Genomic DNA, 16,970 nt, shown 5'->3' on the forward strand with positions numbered 1-16,970 from the left:
CGAAGAGGCGTAGTGTGGCGTCGGCCGGAGTGTGTTCAAAACGGTCGATGAGTGCTCTGATGTAGGCGTCACGACGTTGCTCGTCGGCGAAATGAAGCAGCTGCGACACAGAGAATATGCAAGCAGCACTGGTAATATTGGAGGAGTCAGGGTCGTCAACAGGGTAACGCGACAAGCTGTCAGCGTCTTGGTGCAGGCGGCCAGACTTGTACACCACGGAATATGAAAATTCTTGTAGCCTCAAAGCCCATCGACCAAGCCGGCCTGTAGGATCTCTTAGCGATGAGAGCCAGCAGAGAGCATGATGGTCAGTGACTACGGAAAAAGGGCGACCGTAAAGGTAAGGACGGAACTTCGCTACCGCCCAGACTACAGCAAGGCATTCTCGTTCCGTAATGGAGTAGTTGCGCTCCGGTGGTGTGAGGAGGCGGCTCGCATAAGCAATAACGCGATCCTGGCCACGCTGACGCTGGGCTAAGACGGCACCTACGCCATGACCGCTGGCATCTGTACGCAATTCTGTAGGGGCATCAGGGTCGAAGTGGGCGAGGATGGGTGGTGAGGAGAGAAGAGTAACGAGATGAGAGAAGGCGGCGGCTTCTGCAGTACCCCACGAGAACTGTACGCCTTTCTTCAAAAGATTAGTGAGGGGTCTAGCAATTGCCGCAAAATCTTGAATAAAACGACGAAAGTACGAGCATAGCCCTACAAAACTTCGAACGTCGGCGGCTGTCTTCGGAACCGGATAGTCTCGGACAGCGCGAGTTTTGTCAGGATCAGGCTGTACTCCGGAAGCGTCAACGAGGTGGCCCAGAACAGTAATTTGGCGGCGGCCGAAACGACATTTGGACGAGTTAAGTTGCAGCTTCGCCTTTCGAAATACATCAAGTATAGCTGTGAGACGCTCAAGGTGAGTGTCGAACGTGGGTGAGAAGACGATGACGTCGTCGAGGTAGCAGAGACATGTGGACCATTTGAAACCTCGGAGCAAGGAGTCCATCATACGCTCAAAGGTGGCAGGGGCGTTGCATAATCCAAACGGCATTACTTTAAATTGGTATAGGCCATCAGGTGTGATGAACGCGGTTTTTTCTCTGTCCATATCGTCAACAGCAATCTGCCAGTATCCAGAACGAAGATCAATAGAAGAGAAATAGCTGGAACCGTGGAGGCAGTCAAGGGCGTCGTCTATACGTGGGAGCGGGTAGACGTCTTTCTTAGTGATTTTGTTCAGATGACGGTAGTCTACACAGAAGCGCCACGTGCCATCCTTCTTCTTAACCAACACTACAGGTGACGCCCAGGGACTCGAAGAAGGCTCAATGATGTTTTTGTCTAGCATTTTGTTCACTTCGCTTTGAATAACTTGGCGTTCCGACGCAGAAACTCGGTACGGTCGTCGGTGAATAGGAGTAGCATCACCAGTAAGAATCCGATGCTTGACCGCGAGTGTCTGGCCTAAAGGGCGATCGTCGAAGTCGAAAATATCTGTGTAGGCCGATAATACTCGATAAAGGTCTTCAGCCTGCGCAGAAGACAGGTCCGTCGCAACCATTTTCTGTATCTTGGGATCGGCGGCCGAGGCTGGCACGAGAGGCCTGCTAAGCTCGCAAGAAGGATCGGTTGATAAATTTGCCACGTGATGGTCGCCGAGACAATCAACGTTGGCAAGGCAAATACCTTGTGGTAGAATTTGCTTCGCCAATCCAAAGTTAAAGATAGGCATGAAAGTGCGGTTCGCAGTAACAGTAAGTATACTGTGAGGCACGGTAACGTCATACTGTAGTGGAATGTCGCGCAGAGGAGTGACGAGGTACTCGCCATCAGGGACTGGTGGGGAAGACAAGAGTTCAATATAGGCTATTGATTTTGGCGGCAGGCAAATAAAGCCAGTGGGGCGTAGGCGGCACTGGGGTGCGTCAGAAGGTTCTGCGAGAATCGGTAACTCAAGGCGAAGGGTACTGGCAGAGCAGTCAATAAGAGCAGAATGCGCGGAGAGAAAATCGAGGCCGAGAATGAGATCGTGGGGGCAATGAGCAATCATGGTGAAGAGGACAGGAGTGTGGCGGCCGGCGATGCTAACACGTGCCGTACACATGCCGATGATAGGCACAGTACCACCATCCGCAACGCGGACGACGCGTGCCGACGCTGGGGTGAGGAGCTTGTTCAGTCGTCGTCGGAAGGCAGCACTCATAATAGAAAGATGTGCCCCTGTGTCGATGAGTGCCGTGACAGGATAGCCATCAACGTCAACGTCAAGAAGGTTTTGGTTCGTGTTTAACGTGAGCAGAGGATTTGAGGGCAGTGTCGACAACGCAGCTTCACCTCCAGAAGCTGCAGTGCCTAGTTTTCCGGCTGGGCCCGGGAGGTGATAGGCGGCGAAGAGAAGCGGCGGGGTTGGGGCGAATGGGACTGACGGCGTCGAGGTGAGGGCGAGCGGCTGTAGCGAAGGTTCGGAAGAGGAGCATCAGCGGCAGTGGGTTCACGGCGGGTGGCATAGGGAACAGAAGGGCCAAAGGTGCGGGAGTAAGTGGCGGCGTATGTCCGAGGAGGCGGAGGCCAACGGTTGCGGCAGTGACGAGCGACGTGGCCGATGCGACAGCAGTGAAAGCAGATCGGCCGGTCATCAGGGGTACGCCAATCGGACGGGCTGCGGCGAGATGTGGCGGAAAAGGACTGTCGGGGACGAGGAGGGCCGGTGGAGAACTGGGGAACGCTGGGTTGAGATGTTGAACACACAGAGTTCAGACCCATGTTCTCAAATTCTTGTCGAACTACGGCCTGAATCATGGCAATCGTGGTTGCTGGTGGATCGGGAGGCGTCGTGGAGAAAGCTGGCGAACAGGCGGCCTCAAGCTCGCGGCGAACAATACGGGTGACGTCGTCACAGGTGGTGGCTTGACGCGATCGACCCTCACATGTCGACGTAGCAGCGGTGTTGGGTAGCCGCGTGATGTGGTGTGTGATACGACGGCTCTTGGCTTGTTCAAGGCGACGGCATTCTTTAATGATGTCGTCGATTGTCGAGACATTGCCGAAAACAAGCAAATTGAAAGCGTCGTCGGCGATGCCTTTTAGGACATGTGACACTTTATCTGATTCAGACATAGCATCGTCAGCTTTGCGGCATAGAGCCAAGACGTCGAAGATGTAGGAAACGTACGGCTCTGTAGATGTCTGAACGCGAGACGCAAGAGCCTTTCTCGCGGCAACCTTGCGGCCAATGGGGTCGCCGAACAGTTCCCGTAGCTGTTCTTTGAAAGAGTCCCAACTGCTGATGTCTTCGTCATGCGTCTGGTACCACACGCGTGGCGTGCCGCCAAGATAAAAGATGACATTGGCGAGCATGATGGTTGGGTCCCACCTGTTATTAGCGCTGGCATGTTGATATAGCTTGAGCCATTCGTCAACGTCCTGTCCCTCCAGGCCAGAGAACACACCAGGGTCGCGATGTTGGGCAACCGTGACGACGGGAGCAGTCGGACCTGCCGAAGCCGTTGCAGAGGCGGGCTCGTCACCGGGAGGCATGGTGACAAGCTCGACGTACCGACCACTCCGGAGTTCCGTGGCGAGGACGGGGATCGCTCACCTCCACCAGAATGTTACGTGTAGAAAGACACAGACAAAAGAGGCTATTTACAGACTATTTACACTAAATGGAGCCAGAGCGCCAGGCCGATATTCACTCGCGCCAAGGGTACCGACCCACTTCGTCGTCGTTCTCATGGCGGCTCGTCTCTCGGGTATTTACCGATCATATCGTAATAATATAATAATAATGGTTTACGGTTATTTGGGCTAATGTATTTCCAGAATTGTTTGGGATTGTTTTGCAGCATGTTAGGGAGTGTTGTTGAGTAGAAGGTTCGGTTAGATGTTGCGGCCAAAGAATCAAACGCCTTTTCACTGACGTAATATTTTTCCCAAGCAGGAGCGGTATTGGAATGCTTGGCTTTACGAAACAATCTTTTCTTTTTATTGTTTAGTCGTTTTACTGTGTTGTTGAATCATGGGGACGAAGGTCGCTCTGTTAAGATGATAGTTGGTATGTAAGTCTCAGTGAGTTCGATCATTTTATTTTTAGAAAGCGTCCAGTTGGTGTCTACTGTGCGCTTCGGGAAATCTATAATGTACCAGCTGTAAAACTCGGTTAGTGCATTGTTGATGCTGATGTAATCACCTTTATGGTAAAGTGTTATTTTCTTGTTTGTTCTTGTTTTTTTGCACTGAGGTAGCTGCCAGGATAATTCTGCATGTAGTACTGAGTGATCACTTAGTTCTGGTAGATGTGTTACAGAAGAAATTCTAATGAGTCACGATGCACTTGTTTATCTTTAAATGTGTTCTGTTTCTGTTAACCCGCTAAATAGACCATTTCAGTCCCTAAGTACAGCAGTTGTGAACATATCAGCAAATCATTTATTTTCCCGGCACTTTAGAATATCGCTCAAGAAATGAGATGGCCTGTCCGAACTTGAAATTCCAGCTGCTGCAGTGGTGCTGTGCAGTAAAACAGCTACTATTTGCCGTGTTCAGGGGACGTCAGGAATCGCAGAAAACAGTACATAGAAAGAGAAAGAGCGAGCTGAATGTCGCGTTCTGAGCTGCACTCCTAAACACGGCCGTAGCCAGTTTGAGTGCGCTTTAAAGAGATGCATCATTGATTGAGAAGCAGCGCTGCAAACTACGCAGGGACAAAAAGAAACGCGAAAACGGGGCGCCCTGCCCTTGTGTTTCTTTGAGTCACGGTGTTGTGTATAGCGGTGCTCTGCAAAGATGACCGTGAACCAACTCTTCTGACGTCATGCTCAAATGAAAAAAAAAAACAAAAAAAGAAATATGCCCTATACATAGGCAGGCAGGTTTTATTGTTCAAGAGGAAGGAAAGAATTGGAAGTGGGAAGGCCATGGGGGACGTAATTTTTTGACATCTCGGTGGACCCGCAGACTGTTCAGCGGCCAAGCAGATGTGAAAAAAACATAAATGAAGAAAGGGAAGACAACGGGGGAAAGAAAAAAAAAAGTGGGCAGAAACCATTGACGAAGATTTACACAAACAAGCGTTTGTGTGTGTCCACTCTCTTGTCCTCGTCGTCAATGTCGTCAATGCGCTGAAAACAATCCGAAGTATGTCTCCAACAAGGCCGTACGTCAACGCTTGTCAAGAGCACGTAAACCTTCAGACGCCCCAAAGTTCTCGCGCGACAGCACTTGCATCTCAAAAAGCAATAAGCCGAAAAATACGCGACTCGGTTGTGCGAGGGCCTTTGTATCGGCCAAGTCCGACCAAACCCAATCGCCAGCCACCGACCACGAACACGGGCGAAAGAACCTAAGAAAGTTATTCGCTGTAAAACCAGCATACAATGCGATGCCATCTCACGGCCTGCGCGGTGGAGATTAGTAGTTTACAGAGGGCCAGTGATGAAGATAAAAGCAAAACATCGAGGGTTGTGCATTAGCAATATGGGAGAAAATTCGCGAGGTGGTGCCCTTCAATACATTTTGCTGCGTCTAGAAATAAGTATTGCGGGATCCGTATAAGAGACCTAAATATTCTGATAAGTTGTATCGTGTTGATATACGTATAAAGAGCCGCTCGTAAAGAGGGAGCGTTCTAAGCTTCGGTAAGAACAATCGTAACACAGACATTGCCAGTGGGAATACCATAGGTGAGCTGACGTGTCAACCTAGCCAAGTGCATACGCCTAACGGAGCACCGGCAAAAGCATCGCTGCGGCTCGCAAGGGGGTGCTCCAGCATCCAGAAGCCCCGCAGAGGTAGCGCGCCGTTCCCTCGGGGGGCCTGAATGCACAAGAGAAAGGTTTCTAATTATCGAAAGCGCAGACCATTCAGCTGCGATTTCTAATTACAAATCGCCCAGCCTTCTCGGTGTGTCTCTCTGGAACATTCCTCGTGCCGGTGGGAAGGCGCACGCGCTGAGCTCTTTTCAATACAGCCGCCCCCTTCCACCCCCCACCCACCCCTCACACCGAGTGACGGCAGGGACCCGGGTTCCTTTATCGGGACGCCTTCCTCGCGGCAAATCCTGCCCTCTCTAAAGCCGGGGAAAATTGAACTCCTCCCAATTGCAGCCTAATGTCGGCTCCATGTCCGACGAATGCAATTAATTTTCGGATCACAGGGCTATGGGCTGTTCACACGACCCTCGTCGTCCCTAGCGCTGCGGCCGGTGAATGAAACGATGCGCCGAAGGCCAACCCTCACCCCCCGTGACCGGGCGCTCGGAGCCTGTCGTTCCACTCGAGTTGCATCTTTACTTTTCTTACTTTTCTTCTCCCGCTGCTCGATTGCAGAGCATCTGGCAGCGTCTGCGCAGCGACCCTTCAAAGCCCTCCGAATCCCCGTTCGTCACTAACATACAGAAGTAGGATTGTACCCTACGGCACAGTGTAGGCGTTGCACTTTGTCTCTTTACTATAGAAAAAAGCTATGAGGCGAATCGTACGTAGATTACCGATAATCTAGATGTCTCGGAGCGCGCTTCGAAGCGAGCATAATGGAACAGAATATACTACAGTTCACTTCAGAAATTTGTATACAGTGTAGTTAGTCATAAATAGCTGAAATAACGACCTCTATCAACCCGGAAGAAAATGGTCTTTTTGTCGATTTGTGCATGTTTCTTGCTGTGCATAATTTTATTCTCAAAAGCGATATTGTGAGAGGTTCGTCATGACATGCTGACGGCACTTGCAGCTGAGGGAAAAAGTTTCTAGCACAATGTTATATTATTTTCATCGTAGGATTGTCAGGGCCGTTTTGATGCTGTTTTTGCTCTTTCTCATAACTTCTTTATTCCCTCCATTGACTGCAAAAATTATTTCGAGCACCAGCTTTGGAAAACACAATGGCGTGAAACATTGGCGCCGCCTCGAAAAAACTGTCGAATTGTGCGACGATCTTTGAATGTTGTAGCGCGTAGCATCGCGTTATTGCGCGAATTTTCCTCACTTTTTTTTCACCTTTTATTCCCTTTAACCCTTTCCCCAGCACACGGTAGCCAACCGGTACTTACACTGGCTAATGTCCCTGTCTTTCCTCCCCTTTTGTATCTCTCTCTCTCTCAGCATTCACGTGAACGAGGAATGGTACATGTTGGTACAGTCAGCAGCACTTGTCTTCGAACTGATCGTATAAATGCGACTGTTGCCAGTAGATCACCGTCTTTCTTCTACTAAGTCCCATGAAATATTCTGCAACAACGAGCTCGCGAATGGGCGAACTTGAGTGCTTCGCGGCAGGCACTCCAATCCCCGAGGTCGCCGTGCCTTGCTAGCCAATTACAAATAATAATGGCTAGGCAATTGAACATATTACCTATCTGCATACAATAACCTTTAGCGTCGAGCCTCTGTGGTGTGCTGCAGTCGTTGCCCGCCCACTGTGGTATAGTCAGCAACGTAATTAGCTGACTGTTTTGCCGGACCTAGTTGCTCGTCCGAACTCATCGTCATGCCACTCTCAAGAAGCGACGCTTGCAGCTATTCTTGCGTCAGCTCTGTAGCATGCAGGACTCTCGGTCTGTAGCCTGCGGTATAACCCGGAGAGACAATACATTCCCCGTATCTATGGCCCTCAGAAGAAAAGATCCTTGGGCCATGACCTATGCGTCATTGCATGCAAAAGGCCACAAAAGCCCCCCCCCCCCCCCCCCCCCCCGCGTTTCTTGAATGACACTGGACTGTATGAACGCCTGTCACAGGGGAGATTCCTCTGTGACTGACTGTGAATGACTGACTACTGTATTTATTTTCTCTCCTTATCTGTTCTTTCCTTTTCACCCTCCCCAAGTGCAGGGTAGCCAACCGTCCTTGGCTAACCTCCCTATCTTTCCCTCTTCCTTTCTCTCTCTCTCTGTATCCATGGCCCACTTGTGATGCGCACGCGCCACGTGTCGCTGATAGGTGAGAGCGTATGTGCCTACTTTGCCTTCGTCTGACAGTACATATATATATATATATATATATATATATATATATATATATATATATATATATATATATATATATATATATACATATATATATATATATAAATTTCCGGTAAAACAGCCTGAAAGTGACATCAAGGACGGTTTCAGGGGGAAATTACCTCAAGCTATATTATCCTAGCCATAATCCCTATTATATTATCCCTAGTCATAAACAGCGTAGCTATTTATGGCTAGGGCCCCATGCATTTTTGTTTTGTTCTGCGCGTGCAAAAGCCATGGGCCGATCCCGGAGATAGTGAAATACCGGGCCGATCCGCGGCGGACGTGAAGCAGGCTTCAAGCACTCCACCAACTTGCAAAATTAAGATTAATAACTCGGGTCTAAATAAAACCCATATCGGATATTAAGCTGACAAAAACAGGTGACCCGCGTCGGCCATGTCTACGTTGGCACCGCCCTCTCTTTGTCGGCGTTCAAGAGCTTGCGCATCTACTTTCCTCTTCTTCCGCTCTCCTTCTCCTCGGGACGGCGGTCCCGTCGTCCACGCAAATGTATACAAAAATCACGGTAAATGAGTTCGTATCTTTGTTCAAAATTTTGTGTCACCTAGTTCTGTGTCATGTCCTAAACCGCTTCACTGGTCATCCATCTTCACCGAGTGGAATGGCTCATGATTCTTTTTCTTCGCACTCAATAATGGAAAGCGTGAGCAGTGATTCGATTTCTTCGGACAGAGAAATTAATTTTCGCCAGCTTTTCAGCACGCTAGATTATTCGGCAGTAAAGGTGGTATCTCGAAGGCAACGCGAAAGCTGTTGAAGGTAATTGTTAAAAGGTAGTCAGCATGCAACAACGTCCAAATGGCTTGCCCAAAAGAAAAAAAATGATAAAGAAGAATTTACTGCTTACACATCGGGGCCCCAAAGAAAGCTTTAGCGCAGGCACACACATAAAAGTCACCAAAAGAAAGCGGTCAGCCTCTGCTCGGCGGTCAATCGCGGTACACGGCCATGGGCAATTGCATTCTGGAAAATTGATAGCACCAAATGTAACCCCCTCTTGTTTCAAACCGGAAAAAGAAAAGAATCACGTGGGATCGCCGTTGGAAGCTGGCTTCTCCCACGGCGAGGTATTACGAAGGAGGATATAGCGTTATGATGATGTATCTCGAAAAGAGGAGGACTGGCCCTTTGCTTTTGCTTATCTGTTCTTCCGCGATCGCCTCTCCTTTTGCTGCTCCCTGTTTTCATGTTTTCATATTTGTCGACTCAGCGAGGAAGTGCGGCCGCATCGAGACCAGCAACTGAGGGGGAACAGACATAGAAATTGTTAGCGCGTCAGGGTGGCTGACCAAGACAATGAAAGGAGTGGACTGCTCTCTACCCAATTCGATTTCATGCGGAAGCGCCGCTGCTCTTTCTAGCTATAGATATATGTTCGGCGAGGGAAGAGACAGCGCTGCGCACCGCCAGCGAACTGCATTCAATTATTTCTAGTTCTCGGTGTCTATCCAATCCGGAGCCAATTGCAACCGGTCTCCGGCTTCCGCGGCGCACGATATATACGAACAGAAAGTCCCGTCCCGGCGGCCCACGATTTCATCTCGATCTTCAAGAAATGGATGACGCGGCACGGCACTCTTCTCCGGCACCAAGTTTCGCGGACGAGATCTTTGTGCAGTTCGGCCGCACACCTGTACACGTACCTGAAATAAATGTTTTGCAATCTCTCAGTGTACACGGTAAGCAAAACGCTCGTTGCCTCACTTATGTGGATAGGGTGGCACGAATGGGACTGCTTTATTAAGGAATTGCGGGAATACGGGCGCTTGGAAATTGTAATCCACAATAGCAGAGCTGAGGTTGCATGCGGTATACGACGATGCGACCGTAAAGAGAGGTGACCAACATATGTGTCCAAGAGAGGTGACCGCGAATACAACAGGGCTGAACACGCAAACACAATGCAACGCGTGCACGTTTCATGTCAGAAAGGCTAACATGGCGCCAGTGGATCTTCGGTCGAATCATCGACGACAGTACATACCCCATGCCGGTCATGCATGCTGCTCGACCAGCTTCTTAGACGAAATGTAACAGAAAGCGGGTGAGGCGAAGAGAAATATTACATCTCCTGCTCCACTAATGTATGAGGAGTATATCTTTAAAGGTTAGAAACACGGTGTACTTTAGAAATTTGACATATACAGGTTCTAAATTAAAAAGAGCCTGTTCATTCAAGTTTCGACGTCGTACGCGAATTAATCCAAAGGCAAGCTCTCGTACAGCATTTATGAAAGCGAAGATTTCACCAAAACTCCTGGAGTCAAGTTATAGAAAATATTTTTTTTTTTTTTCTGGCACGGCATCCTAGAAGAAGGATGTCTAAGTCGCTTCCTTCGGCGTTTCCGCGCAGCCTTCTGCATATCCTCGCCGCCAAGTAAGCGAACAAATTGTGGTGTAGTAGCACAAGCGTCAAGCAAGCCGCACCCGTGTATGCGTCTGCCTTCGCCGTTGCAGCAAGAGGCCTCAGAGGAAAGACGCGAAAGGAGCTTGCTGTTGATGGAGGCTGCTGCTAGCTCCCCGGGGCGGATCCGAAGAGCCTGGCGAGCAGCTGCCGCGCGTCCCTCGCGAGGTAGACAAATTCCCGAAACGGCGGCCCGCATGCACGCAAGGAGCTCAGCGCACACGGGTCCCGGCCGTGTGACACACGCACACACACGCGCACTGCCGCGATAATACGGGACGAGTTGACTGGGCGCTCCTGCAAAATGCAATCGGTCCCACGGAACGTGCATGCGCCGGCAGCGACGCCGAACGACACCCCCTGCCATCCTGCGGTGCCTCTGGGGGAGGCGTCGCATATGCGCGCATCATGGAAATCGGCCGTCTTCGGCGCGCACTCCCCAATATGCCCGGGGCGCGTGCATCCGTCTAAATAAAAAGAAATACGCCGCATGCATGCGTGGGCCCTCCCCAGACATAAAGCCGGCCCGCTATGGCGTTTTCTTTAGCTCGTCGCTGTTTGCATGACCATTTTGCCGCTGTTGCCATCTCGACTTGTTGTTGCGTCTCCTACCCATCCCTCCCCAACAGCCCGTCGTTGGCAAAAAAAGAAGAGGATGCTCGCTGCGCTTGGCAACGCCGTGCGCCGGCTATAGATTGCACCCCGAAAAACAACGCGCCGAAACAACACACACTGCCGTGAAGGCCCGCCTTCTGCAGCGAGCTCGGCTTTTATGCATGCACCGTAACGTGAGATTGATGCCGAGAGACGCACATCCCGGCAAATGGGAGACCCCTTTTTTTTCCTCTATCTTTTATCCCGCGCCGACCACTTGGGCCCCGCTGTGAGGCGATGGCAAAGCGTGGCGCGCTGTTCATGGCTGGCGAGGGAGAACATGCGCGTCGGAGCCGGTGTTCACCGCCGGAATAGGCAAGCAGCCGACGATGACCAAGATTGTGCCGAAAGGAGTTGAAATGCAGCGACTGGCGACCTAAATGATGCCTGGGCGGCGCGCGTGGAAGAGAATCACGCCACGCTCGGCGCCGCGGGTGACCGGCTCCATCGTTTCGCGCTCCACCGCAGCCATGACGGCAGTGTTTCTTCTGGAATACTTCCAGATATTTTTTCCCGCCACGATGCTGAGCTGCGATGGCCGCGATACTCGAAGAGAACTCGAAGGGAGAATTCTCGTTGGAACGTTAAGCCTTCTTTGCATGATGTCGTATCAAAAAGGAACACCGTGACATTTAGCGAATTCAAGACCACTTGGCGCATCGTGGACGCAGTGCGCAGTATGTGAGGTGTGTCTATAGCGCGACAAGAGAACGGAAAGGGGCAACGAAAGGAAGGAGGGCCAACTTTAGATAGATCTGGTTTGCTCTGAGGCGAAAGGCATTGAAGGAATTGAAGGAAAAAGAGAAAGGGAAAGCGCAAGAAGTTTAAAGCGCATTCACAAATGCATGGATCACGCAGAAAATAGCGGGAGCTTCATCTTCTAGCATGTACAGTGCTCACGGATTGAAATAGGACACGGAGCATTTAGTACAACCCTACATATGTGCAAAGTACGCGAGAGCACCATGTCATGTCGCTAGGAATTTGGTCACCAAAGGTGACAAGGACTCCGATGTAAGTGTACGCGCCAGAATTACGTCGATGTGACACGAACTGCAGCCGGTTGAAGCGAAAGTATGCGCATTACTTAGCCCTAAATTGACGCGTTTCATTCCGTGAGCACTGTACATAGTGTATAAAATCTGAAAAAGCATTGAAAAGATAGATCCACGACCGAGTACTGTAATGATAAAAACCGAGATGGTTTACCAACCTAAAGCTTGCCGTACGCATAACGTGCACGTGCACTTGCGTTTGTATACATGCCATGCGTGGATTAACTAAATATACCTTAAAGAATACTCACACAAAAGAAAGATGAGAAGCCATCCCACTCTGCGAAGGTGGATGACCAGCGAAGCTGTAGCACATCACACAGGGTTATACAAGGGTACATGTATTAATTTTATCATTTGGTAATGGTAGTGACGATAGCTTTGTGAATAATGGGACATGCACTGATTGGTTCGGTTACAACGTTAACAGATTCTTGGCCAAAGTTAAATCTATGCATGGCCGCTGTTGAGTAGTTGAGTGACATGGAATTGTGTGGTGGCACTTCAAACTAAACTCTTCTAGCACAAACTGAGTGAACGATTTCGTATCTGGTTTGTAAATGTCCACATTGAAGTCTCGAGCGATGATCACAAAGATGGTGTCATCACGGCTAACCCACGAAAAGTGCGTGGTCATGAACTTCTCGATGTCACACTTGGGTGTGCCTGGAAATATATGCACAGTGGATATCACAATTCCGTCTGCTGTCGTTTGTGCTGTACAGACATCCCCACAGTCGGTGGCGTTGTCCTCTTGCGAGCCAAAGGTGTTGTCGTACATACATTTTGTCCTTTGCGTATGTGGCAACGCCTCCTGCTCGTGAGTCTATGTGCTGTTCACAAACGATTCCAGTATACCCATCGACCTTAAACAATGCATCTTGATTTATTTATTTATTTCATTTATTATTATATTTTATTATAACTATTATTAGGGGCGGAGTGCTTGGAGCCTGTTTCACCTCCGCCGCGGGTCGGCCCGGTATTACACTATCTCCGGAATCGGCCCACGCTCGCCTTTTTTAATTCCGACGAACAAACACGAAAAATGCATAGAACCATAGCCATATACAGCTTCGCTGTATGAACATAGACAGGCAGAAATTGTTTGCAATCATTTAACGCCAGGGAGCATGGTGTGTATACGCTGACCAGCTGCGCCATGGTAAAATTTAAGTAGTGAACAGATGAGAACTCGTGACGGTCTTATATAATATACGTGTAGTGTCAGACCTCGGATATTATTTCTGAATTTGTTAGTCTTTTTATAGAGCGACCTTCAGGGATTTTCTTTCTGCTCAAACTGTACTCTATTCCATATCATTGTTTTACCTTATTCTTTGGCATTTGTCATCTTGTTCTTTATTTTCACTTTCCTTGCCTTCCTCCTATTTTCCACTTCTGTGTTTCTGTGCCTCTTTCCTGAAGAATAGGCAGGCGTTGTGGTCCTTCTGGTGACAGTTACCAGCCTGCTCACAGGTTTCTCTTTCACTTGTATATATGTTTTCAAGCCAAATAATAAATAACAATGAATCGAATAAATACGACATGTTCGGAGCATTTGCACAAGAACTGACAGCGACAGTTTCTTGGGTCTCGATAAGTTTGTAACACTGCGCATTAACTAAGCTTATGATTAGCACTGGTGATCCTTGCCCCGAAATTCTGGGCCCGTATTCGCAAAAACCTCTAACGGTAGAATTGCTCGCGGAAATTCCAGCCAGTCCTGATGCTGGGCGTATTATTAGCGAAGGCGACCGGCCAATGGCAAAGGGCACATACGGAAGTAAAGCTCTGCGAATTCGGTCCATGCATCTCATGGATTGTTGAAAGGTAAAAACACAAACTTTCTTAGCGGTACAAAGCTCTGTATTAGCTACTTTTAGAGGGAACCTTGTTTCTGCACGCAACTGCGTTTTGTAAAGCAGTGTACTCGATTGCCCTGCATCCGACTAATTTGTCACTATTATTACTGACAGCCAATATCACATTTACTTGGGAGGGTTGCTTAAAGTACAACACCCTCTATGGCTGCTTATACTGGCAAGAGTGCATACGTACACGTTAGACGAAGCGAACAATTATCATTCTCTCGTTATCACTATGCTCTGTGGCGTTTCGAAAAATGCGCACAAACCAGACAATTTATTTTCCATCCAACGACATAGTTAATTAGAATATCCCGAGGGGCTAGTTGGTTCATTCTAATGACTGATTGCTAAATGCGCAAAATTTGGAAACAGGACAGCACACAAGAAGAGACGCACGGAAAGATCGAGCGCAGACTGCCAACTTGTTTATTGCGACGTCGGGCGTCACAAAATATGGCATTACAAGAAAGCCCAAATGCGCGGGCGTATACACAAATCGAAAGAAAGATAGGTACCCTTCCCCGCCTCCCCGCAGACCTTTCTAATGCATCTGATTAATCAAGAAAGACATTTCTGTACGGAACAGCGATATAGGTGTGTCACTTACACAGGCGCTTCCTCTTCTTATGATAAAAACCGCTTCCGAAATCTCTCGGGCACACGCGTTCTTGCATCTTGCTAGTATCTTGGTAAGACGAAATTGCGCTTCACAGGTTCCCGCAGCGGAATGCGCAGGCACATTGGCCTTCTCATTACTTTTCGTACAGTCAGCTGATGCTCCCGTGCGCGACCGTTTACGCAGCGCCCCGTCTGCCCTACGTAGGATTTTCCACAAGTTAGCGGGATCTCATGTATACACGGCGCAGCGCACATATAAGGCTTTCCATGCTTTTTTTCCACAGCCACTGGCGCGTTCTCCGCGTGAAATACGCAAACACAACCGCGCAAGTATTTGTGGAGCCGACCGTGCTTATGCCGCGACAGTTCGCAACGTTCTCAAGGTTATGCGTAACCCTGTGTGACGCGCAATTTCATTTTACTGTGATACATAAGAAGAAACAAGAGCGCATGTGCCAGATAGATTTTGGAAGCGGTTTTATCAAAAGAAAATGTAGCGCCTGCGTAAGGGACACACATATATCGCTGTTCAGTACACAGATGTCTTTCTTGATTAATCAGATGCATTAGAAAGTTCTGCGGGGACGTGGGCCGGGAAGTGTATTTATCTGACTTTCGATTTGTATATGCGCCGGCACATTTGGGCTCTCTTGTAACGCCATATTTTGGGACGCCCGACGTTGCAATAAACAAGTTGGCAGTCTGTGCTCGATCTTCCCGTGCGTCCCTTCCTGCGTGGTGCCCTGTTTCCCAATTTTGCGCATTTAGCAATCAGTCATTACAATGGTATGCTTGGGGAGCAACCGATGTCGAGGCGCAAACATCTTTAGCTTGTTATTATTTGGTCTTGTGATTTTTCCACTCGTTTTGTCGTATGTTATCTCGCTTCCTAGAGCTCCCTAAAGCGAGTTGATCAGAAGCTTGCACTTGTTCTCTATATTCACTGAGCGCGCTCAAATAATTTGGTTTCCCGCCTTCAAGTGTATGAAATCAAACGTTGGCAAAGCTGAGTACAGGACATACCGATTGTACTTGCCGAGGCAGCTGGCTCTGGCGCTGTGCTGCTATGATCGAGGCTGCGGGTTCGATCCCGGCCGCGGTGGCTGCATTCTGATAGGGGCGGAATGCGAAAATGATCGTGTACCATGCATTGGGTGCATGTCACAAGCCCAAGTGGTCAAAATTCATTCGGAGTCTCCCACCATACGGCGTGCCTCATAATCATATCGTAGTTTTCGCAGGTAAAACCCCAGAAATATTTTTACAGCGATGCTGTATATAGCTAGTTTCCAGCGGATCGAGATTCGTAGACCAAAAACCGTGGGCCAATCCCGAAGATAGTGCAATATACCGGGATGAACCGCGGCGGAGTGAAGCAGGCTTCAAGCACTTCGCCAACTTGCAAAAATAAGATTGATATGTTGGGTCCAAATACAACCCGTATCAGATATTAAGATGATAAGGACAGATACTACACGTTCAACCGCGCCGGCCATGTCTACGTTCGCACCGCCTTATCTTCGTCGGAGTTCCAAGCACTTGCGTATCTCTTTTCCTATCCTTCGGTTCTCCCGTGGTGGCGGTCCGTCGAAACGTCACGTGTGTCTAGTTTCCTCTGGCTACTCGGGTCGGCGGTCCCGTCGTCCATGCGAATGTATATAAAATTCGCGGTAAATGAGTCCGTACCGTTAAAAATTCTGTGTCTCTAGGTCGTCTGCTAAAGAGCTTCGCTGGTCATCCACCTTCACAGAGTCGAATGGCTCATGATCTTTTTTTATTTATTACGTGCTTTAACGAAAAAGACACCTGCAACCGCTTGTGATGTAGCCTGTGATCAATTTGGGGAGCCTGATAGGATGACGTGCGTATAAGTTATATACTCTTGCAGACGCGCGCTTCTCGAAGTCTTTCTTCAGTTCATTTATTTCTTTCTTTTGAGTACTACGCCTTGATTTTCGTACTGTTACTTTTCCTATCTCTATTTAAACTATGGGCGACGTGCTCACGAAATGGTTGTTCTAGGAAACCGACGCGGATCGCCAGAGTCAAGCACCGAGGCAGGCGGTGTGCGCCCCTTGGGACAAGGGGCAAATTCGATGGTGAGTGTACCGACACCGTATACGCGAACCCTCGACTCATCGTGGAGCTTGCGACCCCGAGACTTCCCCCTCCCTTCCACACAGGACCGCTGTCCTTTAAGCACGCTAATCAAATAGCTGCCCCGAATATGGGCCGCGCGGTAATTCACAGAAAACTGCGCACGTTTAGAGAGCGTCACAAGGGAATCGCGCACGCCGCTCGAGTGTATACAGGCTGCAACAAAAGCGGTCCGTGTCAAAATTAAA

At 49.2% G+C, this 16,970-nt stretch overlaps 1 non-coding gene and 2 pseudogenes across 1 annotated transcript; 1 reads left to right on the plus strand and 2 right to left on the minus strand.

The window, feature by feature from the left end:
• Positions 1 to 8,230: 8,230 nt before the first annotated feature.
• On the minus strand, positions 8,231 to 8,400 carry LOC126546382 (U2 spliceosomal RNA; annotated as a pseudogene).
• A 4,612-nt stretch (positions 8,401 to 13,012) lies between these two features.
• Positions 13,013 to 13,152, plus strand: LOC126546452 (U2 spliceosomal RNA; annotated as a pseudogene).
• A 2,788-nt stretch (positions 13,153 to 15,940) lies between these two features.
• LOC126546494 (U2 spliceosomal RNA) lies at positions 15,941 to 16,130 on the minus strand. Its single transcript, XR_007602610.1, has one exon. It is a non-coding gene; the product is annotated as a U2 spliceosomal RNA (small nuclear RNA).
• Between the last annotated feature and the right edge of the window lie 840 nt (positions 16,131 to 16,970).

Source organism: Dermacentor andersoni, chromosome 1, assembly GCF_023375885.2.
Source record: "Dermacentor andersoni chromosome 1, qqDerAnde1_hic_scaffold, whole genome shotgun sequence".
Classification (NCBI taxonomy): Eukaryota; Metazoa; Arthropoda; class Arachnida; order Ixodida; family Ixodidae; genus Dermacentor; species Dermacentor andersoni.